The sequence below is a fragment of the Dipodomys merriami genome, unplaced genomic scaffold, assembly GCF_024711535.1.
Source record: "Dipodomys merriami isolate MVZ:Mamm:240054 unplaced genomic scaffold, mDipMer1.0.p SCAF_3, whole genome shotgun sequence".
Lineage (NCBI taxonomy): Eukaryota > Metazoa > Chordata > Mammalia > Rodentia > Heteromyidae > Dipodomys > Dipodomys merriami.
In genome coordinates this window covers 60,092,360-60,108,156 of record NW_027204492.1, presented here as the reverse complement: position 1 = coordinate 60,108,156, position 15,797 = coordinate 60,092,360, and the positions used below count along the sequence as shown (strand labels likewise).

The 15,797-nt window shown below is 37.0% G+C and overlaps 1 pseudogene; it reads right to left on the bottom strand.

The window, feature by feature from the left end:
• Positions 1 to 13,357: 13,357 nt before the first annotated feature.
• Positions 13,358 to 13,970, bottom strand: LOC138839813 (histone deacetylase complex subunit SAP18 pseudogene; annotated as a pseudogene).
• Positions 13,971 to 15,797: the final 1,827 nt, after the last annotated feature.

Here is a 15,797-nt window from a genome sequence, read left to right as displayed (position 1 = left end):
GTCAGAGTTCAGGTCTGGAAATATAGCAGTGTTCCAGGTTTGACAAGACTGAATCAGGAGGTCTCTGATCCCACTGACAACAAGATTCTTTCCATAGTGCAGAGAAGATGTTGTCAAAGAAGTTGCTAAATGAAGTAAAAGTATGAGGAGATGAGTCACCACCTGAATTGGAAGTTGTAATGGTGTTAAATGGAGAGGACAAAAAGGCTCTTAACCCTTACAGGCTGTGGGCAGGCAGGTAAGCAGGACCCTTTTCCCTGATTGTGGTTGTTGTTTGTTTGCCCAGAGAGTTGACCTAGCTAGAGTCTCACAATTTTTGGAGTAGGTCATTCCTCAGAAGAGTCTATAAGGCTCAAGACCTCCACCTCTAAGGGTGATGTGTTCAAGACACTGTCCAAGTTCAGAAATACTGAAAGTCATGATAAAAGGAAACCCCCCCCCCAAATCTCCAATTATGAGCCACCAAAATGTCTTGGATATTTGAGGCTGAGGTCGGGATTGGTAAAAGAATTTATCAAGATAGGGGAATAGGACAAACAAAGGTTTGTTAGGACACCAGTCAAGAGAAACACAGCAAGTAGCTGGCCACCCAATGAGTCCTATTCCTCCTTAATGGACATCCATGTTGATTCCATATCTTTGACACTGAAAATTGTGCTGCAATATTTTATTTTATTTGTGTGTATAACTAGTAGTTGGTTTGATGAATCCTGTAGTAATTCTATCTTTAGTTTATTGACCAGTCTCTTCGATGTTGTCTATAATGCCTGTATTAATTTATATTACCACCAACAGTGTGCAAATTTTCCTTACCAGAACTTAAAAAATAATAGAGATTCTAACTAGAAAGATGATATAACATTGAGATTTTTATTTGCATTTCCTTAAGGATTAATGTTATTAAGAATTTTTCACCTACCTGTGTGTTATATGTGGTTTTATCTACATATTCTTTTTAGGGAAATGCCTATGCAGATCATTTGTTCCTTTGCTATTTAATTTTTTTCCTGTTCAGCAGTGTTGAGTTCCTTATATATTCTGGATATTAATCCAATTGTTTTTCCTTCCTCCTTTTTACCTTCTCTTTTCTGCCCATCCCTTTTCCTTCCTTCTTTTTTTTTAATCTTTCCTTTGTATTACATGGATATATGAAAATATCACAGTGAAATCCCCTCATATTATGTTAATTCCAAAATAAACTAATAATAAAAACCATTGAGCTAATCCTTTCCACTTCTCCTTTAGTCTATATTATGGATTTATATTTTCTTTTATGAGTTTTGTTACTAGATGTATGCTCATCTAATTTTTTACATGTCAAAAAGCCAAGACCTTGCTTTTAAGTCAACTTGCAATTGTTTATATGAGCTTTCACCAGAATATTTTTAGAAAAGAACCATGTTTTCTTATATCAGTTCTTTTTTAAGATTATATTTTACTATCTTTAAGTAGTTGTACAAAGGAGTTACCATTGAACAAATCTTCATCAATGTAACCCCTTTCAATATTGTCCTCTTTTATTCTTTCTGTGCATAGGCAGAAAGGATGGCTATTTAAAATTCTTATGGCACAAGAGACTGAAATAATTTAAATAGTTACCATTGTGATTTATGTGTATTTATAATATCCTCAAATAAAAATAATCAAAGCAAGAAAAACTTGGCTCATATAAAACATTCAAAATTAATGTAGTGAAATGCTATATATGCATCAACTGGCTTCCACCAGTGGTCAGATCTTAATATAACTATAGTACAATATCAAAGCAAGTAAACTCATATTGGTTGCAGTACTACAACTAAACTACGGACTTTATTGGAATTTTGATAATTTTAACATACTCTCTTACCATCGATGTCATCCTCCCTCCCTATTTATTTAGTTACTAGATACATCTGTAAAATTTTTGTCCTTTGTAAGAATTTGTGTAGTTTCAATCACAATAAAGATACAGGACTACTTTACTACTCTGGGAAAAAGTTTCCTATTATAATTACACCATTTATTGAAATGTTACCCTGTAAATCACTAATATATCTTGATCTCCTTTGTCAAATATATGACTTGCAAATATTGGTCTGTAACTCATCTTTCCATCATCTTCTCAGACTCTTTCATGGACCTAATTGTAATAAGATATAATTAATCAACTGTATTTTTCAAGGATTGTGATGTTGATGTCAATTCAATAAGTTTTCTTCCTTAACCTGGTATCAAGAGAAAGTTCCATTTATTTCATTTAAAAAAAGTTGTACAGGGGTTGGGAATGTGGCTTAGTGGCAAAGTGCTTGCCTAGCATACATGAAACACTGGGTTTGATTCCTCAGTCACATAAACAGAAAAAGCCGGAAGTGGTACTGTGGCTCAAGTGGTAGAGAGGTGCAAGGGACAGAACCCAGGCCCTGAGTTCAAGTCCCAGGATAGGCAAAAAATGTTTTACAGATTTGAATTTTGAATTTATATCTCTGACATATTCTTATGGTTTTTTTTCTGTGCCAGGGCTTAGGGTCTGAGCACTGTCCTTTATTTGTTCAAGGCGAGTACTATACCACTTGAGCCACAGCTCCACTTTTGGATTTATTTTGTGGTTAATTGGAGATGCCTCACAGAGTTTCCTGCTGAGGCTACCTTCAAACTGGTATCCTCAGATCTTAGCCTCCTGAGTTGCTAGGATTATGGGTGAGCCACTGGAACCCAACAGGATTATGCTATTTTTATGTACACAGACACATGAACATATGTTAAGATATATCAAAGACTGTTCTGGTTCTTAACCAACTTAAAGACAAAATAAAAAGTAGAAATATGTAGTTTAGTCTATTTTTCTTAAAAGCAATTCCTCATTAAAAAAAGTAATATGCACAATTTAGGTTCCTTAAAAGTTGTAGTAAAGCTCCAAAGAATTTAAAAATCAAAAACATTAATTTGAATGTTAACAATTGAGTTTTAATTTTGTTCACTTCTGGATTGTATCAAGTAGCATGCAGATGAATGTATCTAATTGTCCCGGGGAAAGGAATGGGAATGGAATAGGATTGGAATGGGATGTAGATCAGTGGTAGAGGTTTGCCAAGCACGTTGAATACCTTGGGTTTTATCTTGTTATGATTAGGCCTCAAAGCATTTTCCCCAAAAGCTCATGTGTTGAAGGCTTGGTCCCCAGTATTTTAAGAGGTTATTGAATCATGGGGGCCATGGATAATAAACTCCATAGATGAGCTCATAGATTAATGGGTTATGAAGATGTGGATCCTAGTTGGAAAAAATAGGTCATTGGGAGCACACCTTCAAAAGGTGTATCTTGTTGGTTCCAATGGCTCATGCCTGTCTGTAATCCTAGTTACTCAGGAGTCTGAGATCTGAGGATCCCAGTTTGAAGCTGACCAGAGCAATAAAATCCATGAGATTCTTCTTTTTGTTTTTGTTTTGTTTATTGTTGGTTGTGGGGCTTGAACTTAGGGCCTGGGCACTGTCCCGGAGCTTTTTCGCTGAGGCCAGCATGCTACTGCTTTGAGCCACAGTGCCACTTGCGCTTTTCTGGTAGTTAATTGGAGATGAAAGTCTGATGGACTTTCCTGCCTGAGCTGGCTTCAAACCACAAACGTCAGATCTTAGCTGTTGCTGGGCTCCAAGAGATTCATCTCCAATTAACCATCCAAAAGCCAGAGGTAGAACTGTTGCTCAAGTGATAGGGTTGTAGCCTTGAGCAAAATATAGCTAAGGGACAGCACCCAGGCTCTGAGTTCAAGTCCCAGGATCGGCACCATATAAAGGGTGTATTTTTTTTTATTGTGAAAATACTGTACAGAGGGGTTACAATTACATGGGCAAGATAATGAGTACATTTCTTATCAAGCATTGTAGCCTCCTCCTTTGTTTCCCCTTCCCATCCCTTCCCATCCTTCCCCCGACCACTCCCCCAGCACCATAGTTGTAAAGTTCGTTTTTGACATAACGACTTGTACATCTCATTGTTGCAATGGGTCCACCTGTATCCCTATTTAAACGATTTGTTTTTCCCTTCCCCTCCACAAATTATACCGACATCAAATACAGTCAAAGCAGGGGTTATACTGTGGGGGAGGGACATACAAAGCAACAAAGAAATAATCTTATAAATGTGTTAGAAACAATCGCATGAAAGAAAAAAAAAACATTTGAATACATGTCTTAGGGTTATCCTACTTCTTTCTTTGTTTCTGCTTCCTGGCTGCCATGACTTTTTCAATTTTAGGTGATATTGCCTGTTAAATATGGTTTTCAGCTTCTCACTGCTACTAAATAGAAATATGGTTGACTTGTATTGACTTTGTAGATTGTCATGTTGGTTAAGTCACTTCTTCTTCTTCTTCTTTTTTTTTTTTGCCAGTCATGGAGTTTGAACTCTGGACCTGGGTGCTGTCCATCAGCTCTTCAGCTCAAGGCTACCACTCTACCACTTGAGCCACAGCACCACTTCTGGCTTTTTTCTGCTCATGTGGTGCTCAGGAATCGAACCCAGGGCCTCATGCATGCAAGGCAAGCACTCTACCACTGAGTCACCTTCCCAGCCCCATAAGTCACTTCTTAGTTCTAGGATTTTATTTTAGATCACTTTGAATTTTCTCTGCATACTGCATGTCATTTGTAAACTTTTATCCCTTTCAAGTTCTGTGCATGTGCATGTGCTTTTTTTTTTTTTTTTTTTGTGGTCAGTCGTGGGACTCTGGGCCTGGGCGCTGTCCCTCAGCTCTTCAGCTCAAGGTGAGCGCTCTACCAATTGAACCACAGCGCAACTTCTGGATTTTTCTGCTTATGTGGTGCTGAGGAATCGAACCCAGGGACCTTATGCATGCAAGGCAAGCACTCTACCACTGAGCCACCTTCCCAGCCCCTAATTGGGAAGTTTTTGTTCTTCATCAGACTGAAGACATTTTCTTATTCTTAGTTTTCAGAAAGTTTTTTTTTTTTTTTTGCAAGTCCTGGGGCTTGAACTCAGGGCCTGGGCACTGTCCCTAAGCTTCTTTTTTGCTCAAGGCTAGCACTCTACCACTTGAGCCACAGCATCACTTCCAGCTTTTTCTTTTTATGTGGTACTGAAGAATTGAACCCGGGGCTTTATGCATGGTAGGCAAGCACTCTACCACTGAGCCATATTCCCAGCCCCAGAAAGTTTTGTTTGTTTTTTTGTTTTTTTTTTTTTGTCGGTCGTGGGGCTTGAGCTCTGGGCTTGGGCACTGTCCCTGCGCTCTTCAGCTCAAAGCGAGCACTCTACCACTTGAGCCACAGCGCCACTTCCAGTTTTCTAGTGGTTTATTGGAGATAAGAGTCTCACGGACTTTCCTGCCCGGGCTGGCTTTGAACAGCGATCCTCAGATCTCAGCCTACTGAGTAGCTAGCATTACAGGCATGGGCCACTTGTGCCCACATAAATGATATCACAAATGATATAGTCTCACTGTTTTGGTATTTTGACTGTTTTAGTAAAGACAGGAAAGTTAGTGGTATGTCACTCTAAAAGCAAACATTTAGAATATTTAATAAAAGTGATTTAGTTGTCAGTTCTCATGATGAATGACATTTGGATTATACTACTCTATTTTTAATTCTTTTGAAACTTATTGATTTGAACTGAGATGACTGTATTCTGTCACAAACTTCTATTTATTTCTGGAACCTATAATGACAAGGAATTTGAAAGAACTAATTTAAAATGGAGAATTTTACATAATATGACTTGACATTTTATGTTTTTAACTACAAAAATGATTAGTTTCATAGGCAACAAAACAATATCAACATCCATTTAGAATGACAATCTATGATGGGTAATTTATGTACATTTTTATTAGGTTTAATTGGATGTTTTATAGGGAGAAGGAAAATTTTTTCTGAGTGTTTTCTTTCAGTAAGTAAAGATGAAGTAGAAAAGAATAAAGATGATGATTTTTGCTTAATTTAACAATTTAATTTTGGCTGTGTTAAATGGAATCTAGTAAAAGAAGAGGTAAGGAGTAATTAATATTCTGATTCTCATTTTATAGTTTATAGGTCTGAGACAAACATCTTAACACATAATAACTCCATTACTGCAAAAGTATACTAATCAAGATTTAAAATGACAACTTGTCCTGAGAACTTGCTGGATTATAGTTGTTACATTAGAGTTGAAAATTAATATTAGCCATTAAAGCAATTTCTCCAATTTATTATGGTATGTTCAATGTAGCTTATTTAAATTTGGAAATAATGGAATACTGTTTTTGTTCTATGAAAAAGACAGAGAAACCAATACAAGCTCTTCCTCAAGAGTATACTTGATTTTTAAGAGTTGACTTACTTTCATATTTTCCTCTCAAATTTTTGCAATTGTACTCAAATTTGGTTATATAAGTATGATTGCTATCCATCTTTTATTTTTCCAAAGAAACAAATGAGTACACATTGGAATATTGGGAGTGGGGGAGATCACCTGCAGTTTTGTGTTTCAGGTTCTTGCAAACTAGAGATAGATACTATTGTAGAACTTTGGGTATTTTTTTTCAAGGCTGGGGAATGTGGCTTAGTTATAGAGTGCTTGCCTAGCATGCATGAAGCCCTGAGTTCAATTCCTCAGTACTGCATAAACAGAAAAAGCCAGACGTGGCTCTGTGGCTCAAGTGGTAGAGTACTAGCTTTGAACACAGAGAGGCAGGGACAGTGCCCAGGCCCTGAGTTCAAGCCCAAGGATTGGCAAAAAAATTCAGGGATTGAGAACTCCTCTGAAAGATATCAAGGATAAATATACTTTCAGCTTCAGAACTAAATTATTTTAATATATTCCAACTTACCTCTACTAAAGACAAGACACAATGCCACTGTTGTATGTTGTTGACACATCAAATTAATAAGAACTATCAGTACTAGTCTTACGCAAACCTCACTACCATATATATACATATATATATGTATACACACACACATATATATAAAAGAAAACAATCTTGATCTAAAATATTATTTTCATTTTCTTACAAAAGCTTTAATGCCAAATATTGGAAAATATTTGTTTCCTATCTTTAAAATTTATAGTAGTTTCAACTTTCCTTTATTTCTATTCTAACCAGTATAAATAATTCTACAAAATACTCAAACTTCTACTAGGGGCTATAGCTATTTGTATAATTTCATTTTCATGTTGGGAAATAATGTGGGTAGAGCACTAAATTAGAGATACTTATTCATTCTGAATGACTTTGAATAAACAGTTAGCCAAATATTTGCCTATGCTGTATCACAATCCAGTAGGAAGATAACTATGGGGAAACTGTTAGTTCTTTAAGAAAAATGCAAAGAGCTATCCAAGAAGAAAAGAAGGAATGGCTCCTTTCATCGAGAATGATTTAGGGTTCATGAGGGAAATGAAATTGGATCTAGACCTTGAAGAAAAAATAGAATCTCAACAAGCCATTTAAAACACATGAAACAACATAATAAAATCATGAAAGCACAAACTCATGAGACATGGGAGCAAATAAATGAAGAGCTACATCAGTTTAGTTATTGAAAATAGGGGATGAAATGAATATTGACGGGAAGGTTAGAGTGGTAACTTGAAACAAGCTCATAAAACACTTTGAACTGTAGAGTAAGAAGTTTATGGGTCTGGGAAGTTGGCTCAGTGGTAGAGTGCTTGCCTCACATGCATGAGGCCCTGGGTTCGATTTCTCAGCACCACATAAGCAGAAAAAAGCCAGAAGTGGCACTGTGTCTCAAGTGATAGAGCTCTAGTCTTGAGCTGAAGAGCTGAGGGACAGCGCCCAGGCCCAGAGTTCAGCCCCCATGACTGACCAAAAAAAAAAAAAGGAAGAAGAAGAAGTCTGCAGCATGTTCTGGCTAATAAAAAGGAAATGATAAAACTGGAGCTATATTTTAGAAATATTAATCTAGTTAATAAATATTTGGGAATGTGGATAGATGAGGAGAAATTGATAAGGAAGCTATTGTGGTATTTAGAAGAATAGAGTCCTGTACTAGAAGTAGGGATAGAAATAAAGTGATGAATAAAAGTATACTGAGGATATATAATATATATAATATATATAATTTATAATATTCAGTGTGAACTGATGAAGAACAAAGAAAACAAAAGAAAGGAATGTTCTTTTTTTTTTGTCTATTGTGAGGCTTGAACTATGGGCCTGAGCACTGTCCCTGAGCTCTTCAGCTCAAGGTGAGTGCTCTACCACTTGAGCCACAGCACCACTTCTGATTTTCTGGTACTTAATTGGAGATAACAGTGTCACTGACTTTCCTGCCCCTGCTGGCTTTGAACTGCGGTCCTCAGATCTCAGTCTCCTGAGTAGGTAGAATTACAGGCATGAGCCACTGGCAAAAAAGGAAATATCTGTAATATGCATATCATGAATAACTAAGAATAGGCAATGCTAGGAAATGGGTATATTCAAGAGGGAGGGTGGGGCCAATGGAAGAAGTGAAGATGAATGAAGGGAGAAAAAAGAGAGAATGCAGTCAAGAATTCATTGTATATATGACAAAGCTAAGAGAAGAGGTGGGTTAAGAGGATGAGAATGTTGAAGTGGTGATGCTGATCAAGATGCATTGTATGCATATACTGCTTTGTAATATGGCACCTTCACTGTACAACTACTTAAAGTTAATTACAACATTAATTAAAAATGTACAAAGTAGAAAAAAGAAATTAACAAGTAAATATTTGATTTTTTCCTGGTGATTACATAATATTACATTTATAGAATCTTGTACTAGTTCCAGATTCAACATGTGAATTTAAAACTATTATGATGTGGTTTCTACTTCTGCCTGCAGTGGAATAACAGATGCAAAACATAGTTTTCTGATTAAAATAACTAAGAAACAAACAAAATATTAAACAACAAATCAAAATCAATAATTAATGAAACCTGAAAATATGCAATGAAACCTGTGAATCCCTGAGAGTGGGAAGCAAATAAAAAGGACTGCATAATTGTCAAATGTAAGGCTTTGAGAGAGTTTCTAATTCATAGCACACAAAGGAGAATGTGGGCAGAACTGGTTAGCCTCCCAGCTAAGAATATGGATTGAGAGTTAGCTATACTAACTAACTCTCAATGTCACAGTGAGTGAAATAGACTTCTGAAGAGGAGTGAGATGAAAAGGGAAAAATTACAAATATGCAAATAGTTCTTGTCAAACATTCAAGTGAATACTCATTACCACTTTTCTGTGAAGAAACTCCTGACAGCCAGAGGGAAAAATATTTGTAATATAGAACATTATTGTAGTTAACACTTATCTAGGTGGCTCCTACCAGCAACAATGAAAAAAAACAATAATTCATGTGGTGCTAAATCAAGTATAAGGAAAGATTTTGCCTTATGATTAAAGAATTAACCCTAGACAAAACAGTGATCTGTTTCACCTATGAAAGCTTAAAAGCCAGACCTAAAATGGTCTAAAAATTCCAAATAGGAGAAAAAAATTAAAACCAACTCAGTAATACTACATATAATAAAAATTAATAAGGGCAGAAGATTAAATGGAAGTAGAGAAAATTACTTATTATAACTGCATATCATAAGATGTAACAAGAAAATTAAACATATTAACTAGAGATATAGAAGATAAACAACCAAATTAAACATTAAGAAATAACTATGATACCTTAAATGAAAAATGTATTGATTTGATTAAAAGAGATTAGAAAATATCAGGCACTGGTGGTTCATGCCTGTAATCCTACCTACTCAGGAGGCTGAGAACTGAGGATTGTGGTTCAAAACCAACTCAGCAAGAACGTTCATGAGACTCATCTCCAAATTATCCATCAAAAACTGAAAGTGGAGCTGTGGCTTAATGTGGTAGAGCACTAGACTTGAGTGAAAAAGCTGAGGGACAGTGACCAGACACTGAATTCAAGACCAACTAATAACAGGAAAAAAAAACTAAAGAAAATATTGGAAACCTTGACTACACAGCAATAAAATAAATCCAAAATGAAATACATAAGGAAAACCAATCCTCTCAAGAACCTTAAAAGAATAGAGAATATGAAAGAATAATTTTTTTTTGCTTATGTGGTGCTGAGGAATCGAACCCAGGGCCTCTGGCATGCAAGGCAAGCGCTCTACCACTGAGCCACCTTCCCAGCCACTAAATATTTTAATAATGTATAAAAATTTCCCTCTATATTTCATGAAAGAGAAAAAGCCAATTTCTACAAAGTTAAACACAAGAAACATAAAGAAAATGATATCAAAGCCTACTGTAATCAAATTTGTTTTTAAAAGCAGTCCATCCAGAAGATGGGCTGCAGAAGAAATAAAAAATAAATAAAAAAAACTTGTGAGGGCTGGGAAGGTGGCTCAGTGGTAGAGCACTTGCTTTGCATGCATAAGGCCCTGGGTTCGATTCCTCAGCACCACATATGCAAAAAGAAAAAATCCAGAAGTGGTGCTGTGGCTCAAGTGGTAGAGCGCTAGCCTTGAGCTGAAGAGCTGAGGGACAGCGCCCAGGCCCAGAGTTTAGGCCCACAACTGGAACCAAAAAAAAAAAAAAAAAAAAACTTGTGAAAAAACAAAAATGAGAAACAACATATCAGGATTTACATGATACGCCAAAAACATCAAAATGGAAAAGATATGATTTTGGCCTATAGCCAAAAAGAAAGCTCATAAATAATTGAATAAACCTTCTTGTGTAAAAAAAGAATAACCTAAGTCCCAAATTAACCAAAAGAAAGAAATAACAATGATCAGAGCAAAAGTAAATGAACTCAAATCCATAAAGATATTAGAATAAAAAACCAACTAAAATAGGAATTTGCTTTTAAAAAAATAAATAGAAATGACATAACACAAAAGAAGACCTCAAGACCAATGGAATAGAATTGAAAACCCAGAAATGAACCCACAGACCTATAGCCACCTAGTCTTTGATAAGGGAGCTAAAAAAATAGAAAGGAAGAAAGACAGCCTCTTCAGTAAATGGTGCTGGGAAAATTGGTTAATCACTTGTAGAAAACTAAAGCTAGATCCTTATATATCACTCTGTACCAGAATCAACTACAAATGAATCAAAGACCTTGGAGTCAAAGCAGACACTTTGAAAACATTACAGGACAGAATAGGAGATACCCTAGGTCTCCTTGACACAGGCTGAAATTTTCTTAATAGAGACCTAGAAACACAACAAATCAAAGAAAGGTTGGACAAATGGGATTGCATGAAATTGCAGAGCTTCTGCATGGCAAAAGACATAGCTAGCAAGGTCGATAGAAAGCCCATGGACCGGGAGAAGATCTTCACTAACCACACAACAGAAAAGGGTCTCATATCTTTAGATATATACCTGGAACTGAAAAAATTAAATCCTTCAACAACAAATCCTCAAAGAAATAACTGCCCAATAATTAAGTGGGCTAAAGACTTAAAGAGAAACTTCTCTGAAGAGGAAAGAAGGATGGCCAATAGACATATGAAGAAATGCTCAACCTCCCTAGCCATGAAAGAAATGCAAATCAAAACAACATTGTGATACCACCTCACCCTAGCTAGAATGGCTATAATCAAGAACTCTAATAACAACAGATGCTGGAGGGGATGTGGACAGAAGCAACCCTACTGCATTGTTGGAGGGAGTGTAAACTTGTTCAACCACTTTGGAAAGCAGTATGGAGGTTCTTCAAAAGACTCCACATAGAGGTCCCCTATGACCCAGCAATCCCAGTTTTGGGCATTTACCCGAATGATAACAAACAAGATCATACTAAAGCTACCAGCACAACGATGTTTATTGCAGCATTATTTACCATAGCTAAGATATGGAACCAACACATATGCCCCTCAGTAGATGAATGGATCAACAAAATGTGGTATATATACACAATGGAATTCTATGCCTCCATCAGAAAGAATGATATTGCCCCATTTGTTAGGAAATGGAAAGACTTGGAAAAAATTATATTAAGTGAAGTAAGCCAGGCCCAAAGAAACATAGGTCCCATGGTTTCCCTTATTTTCAATAACTAGTCTATGTCTGAGACAAGCAAAAATGGTCAGATAAGTTGATGTTAGGCGAAATGAACCCCAAAATGTTTTTTCTTTCTTGCGATTGCTTCTAACACATTTACAAGATGATTTCTTTGTTGCTTTGTATGTCCCTCCCCCATGATATAACCGCTGTTTTCACTGTATTTGATGTTGGTATAATTTTAGGCGGGGAAGTGAAAAAACAAATTGTTTTAATAGGGGATACAGGTGGACTGAACTTTACAACTTTGGAGGAGGGAGAGTATGGGGGGATGGAAGGGCTGGGATGGTAAGGGGAAACAAAGGAGGATGCAACAATGCTTGATAAGAAATGTACTCATTACCTTGTTCATGTATTGTAACCCCTCTCTACAGTATTTTCCCAATTAAAAAACATTAATTTAAAAAAATGAAAAATTGCCCAAATAAAAGAGACTAGATTTAAGAAGCAACATTGCACCTCATACACGATAGGGCTGGGAATGTGGCTTAGTGGTAGAGTGCTTGCCAAGCACGCATGAAGCCCTGGGTTCGATTCCTCAGTACCACATAAATAGAAAAGGCCACATGTGGTCCTGTGGCTTAAGTGGTAAAGTGCTTGCCTCGAGCAAAAGAAGCTCAGGGACACTGCCCTGTCCCTGAGTTCAAGCCCCAAGCCTGGACAAATAAAAAGGAAGGGGAGAAGGAAGGAGGGAAGGAGGGAAGGAGGGAAGGAGGGAAGGAAGGAAGGAAGGAAGGATGGAAGGAAGGAAGGAAGGAGGAAAGAAGGAAAGGAAGAAACAAAGAAAGGAAGGAAGGAAGGAAGGAAGGAAGGAAGGAAGGAGGAAGGACGGAAGGAAGAAAGAAGCCACTATAAACAACTATGTGCCAACAAAATGGATTATCTAGTTGAAGTGAGTAACTTGTAAAGACCAGAATCATGAAGATATAAAAAAATTTAAACAGATGGATAATGAATAAGTAGGTTGAATAGTGAAAAAAATTTAAAAATTTAATGAATTAAAACAAATTCTCAAATTATTAAAAATTAATCTACATGTAATGTATACAATCTAATTTTATGAACCTAGCTTCATCCTAATATAAACACATGATAAGAAATGAAAATCACAGGCACTTACTAATCAAAGCATATAGATGCATAAACCTTTATTTATTTATTTTTGATTGCACACATATATTTCACAATACAGTTTCACACGGAATGCTAAGAGTACTTTTCTTCATATTTTACAGAAGGGCTTGAAACGTGGACTTTCTATAGTATATCCAAATTCATACTATAGTATATCCAAATCTAACTCCTAAATAGATGTGTTACAATTTTTCAGAATTTAAAGGCTTAATGGCAAAAATCAGGGGAGGAAGAAGTATCTAAGTATCTTATTTTACATAAGTCACTGAAAAATAAATTCGAGAAAGTAAACAGGATTTAGTAAGGTCTCATCTGCCCCGAAGGAGGCGGTGCTCGGTTGGAAGGGGTAATGGCTATGTCTAAATAATCGCTATGTCTAAATAATTGCTAGATGTCATGGAGTCGTCTGTCCCCTTTCTGCAAGACATGGTGCTGCCAATCTCCTTCACTCGATAGCCAGGTCTTTTAAGATCCATAAAAACAATTGCAAAATTGAAGTGCGTATCCTTCTTTCTAGCTTCTGGGTAGACTTCTTTTACTAAACTACTCAGTTCTTTCAAGGTTGCATCCATCCAGTTGTAGATCTGCAGCTCGCTGGATAGCACGTTTCTGCGGGAGAACTCGTCCATGCGGTGGAGGCGGCCTTTGGTGGTGGTGAAGACCCGCAGCAGCAGCGGGCAAGTCTTCTCAAGATCGATTGGCTTCTCGGGCTCCTTCTAGATTTCCTCCTGGGTAATGCGCGATTCCACCTCCATCTTCCTTCTTCTGCCTGGGAGCTGAACGCCGTGACCTCCGACCCCAGCAGCGAGCTTGAGCCTCTGCATAAACCTTTAATAAACCAAATTTGAGCAATGGATTTTCAACAATGGTTTTAAGAATACTCATGAGAAAATAAAAGTCTCTTCAGTGAATATGGTTGGAGGAATTGAATACTTTACTGAACATGAAAATGCAAATCAAAACAACGTTGAGATTCTATCTCAACTCAGTAAATGGTTATCATCAAGAACATGAGCAAGAATAAGTGCTGGTGAGGCTACAGAGGGAAAGGAACCCTGTTGATGGGAAAGATACATTTAGCCACTATAGAACTCTATATGGAAGTTAAAAAAAAAAAACTAATGATAGAGCTATCATATGGTACTACTTTACCATTATTAGGTATATATACAAAGGAAGATAATGCTGGCTACCAGCGGTTCATACTTGTAGTCCTAAGTATTTAGGAGGCTAAGATCTGAGGATAATGGTTTGAAGCCAGATTGGGCAGGAAAGACCACGAGACTTATCTCCAATTAACTACCAAAAAAGCCACAAGTAGAGCTGTGGCTCAAGGGTAAAGCCCTAGCCCTGATCAAAGAAGCTCAGGCCTATCATCTAGGTCCTGAGTTCAAGCTCCAGCACTGGAACCTCCCACAAAAAAAGGAATATAACTCAACATATACAATAGAAATACCTGCAAAATCATGTTTATTCTAGCAGTATTCACAATAGCCAAACTATCAAATCAGTCTAGGTACCCATCAACCAATGAATAAAGAAAATATGGTATGTGTACACAATGGAGTATTATGTATCTATACACAATGATATTACATCATTTGTAGTAAAATGAAACTGGAGATCATCATATTAGGTGAACTAGGCCAATCTTCAAAAGATATATGTCCCCTTTTGTACAACACCTTAATAATAGCAATATAATTATATTTTAAAAAGATATATATCATAATGTTTCTCTTTTTTTTTTTTTTGGGTCCAGTCGTGGAGCCTGAACTCTGGGCCTGGGCGCTGTCCCTCAGCTCTTCAGCTCAAGGCTAGCACTCTACCACTTGAGCCACAGCGACACTTCCGGCTTTTTTCTTTTTGCTTATGTGGTGTTGAGGAATCAAACCCAGGGCCTCAGGCATGCAAGGCAAGTGCTCTACCACTGAGCCACCTTCCCAGCCCCATAATGTTTCTCTTATATGCAGAATGTATACCTAAAAAAGGACTTGAACCTAAGAGGAGCACTGGGAGGGAGGGTCATCTAGCAGGTGTGGGGAGTATGAAAGGAGAGGGTGGTAGGTGGGCAAATATAACTGAAGTATAAAATAAAATAAAGCCATTAAATTATATACAAAGAGAGGAAGTGTATATAAGAAAAGGTCACAGGGGCTGGGAAGGTGGCTCAGTGGTAGAGCGCTTGCCTTGCATGCCTGAGGCCCTGGGTTCAATTCCTCAGCACCACATAAGCAAAAAGAAAAAAGCCAGAAGTGGCGCTGTGGCTCAAGTGGTAGAGTGCTAGTCTTGAGCTGAAGAGCTGAGGGACAGAGCCCAGGCCCAGAGTTCAGGCCCCACGACCGGACCCCCCCAAAAAAAAACAAAAAAAAGAGAAAAGGTCACAAAGGATTCATATAATAAAAATATATGCATGTAGGAAAATATCACTATGAAACCTATTTGTGCATTTAATATAGGCTAATAAAATTAAAGAAATATACACATCATGGGATACTATTCACTGATAAAAATATGAAACCCTGTCATCTTTTTTAATGTAATAGAATTGAAAATCACTACATTAAGTGAAATATGCCATGCACAGAAATAAAAGTACTGCATTTTACAACTCATTTGTGGAATACTAAAAAAACAAGAGACAGGAAGTT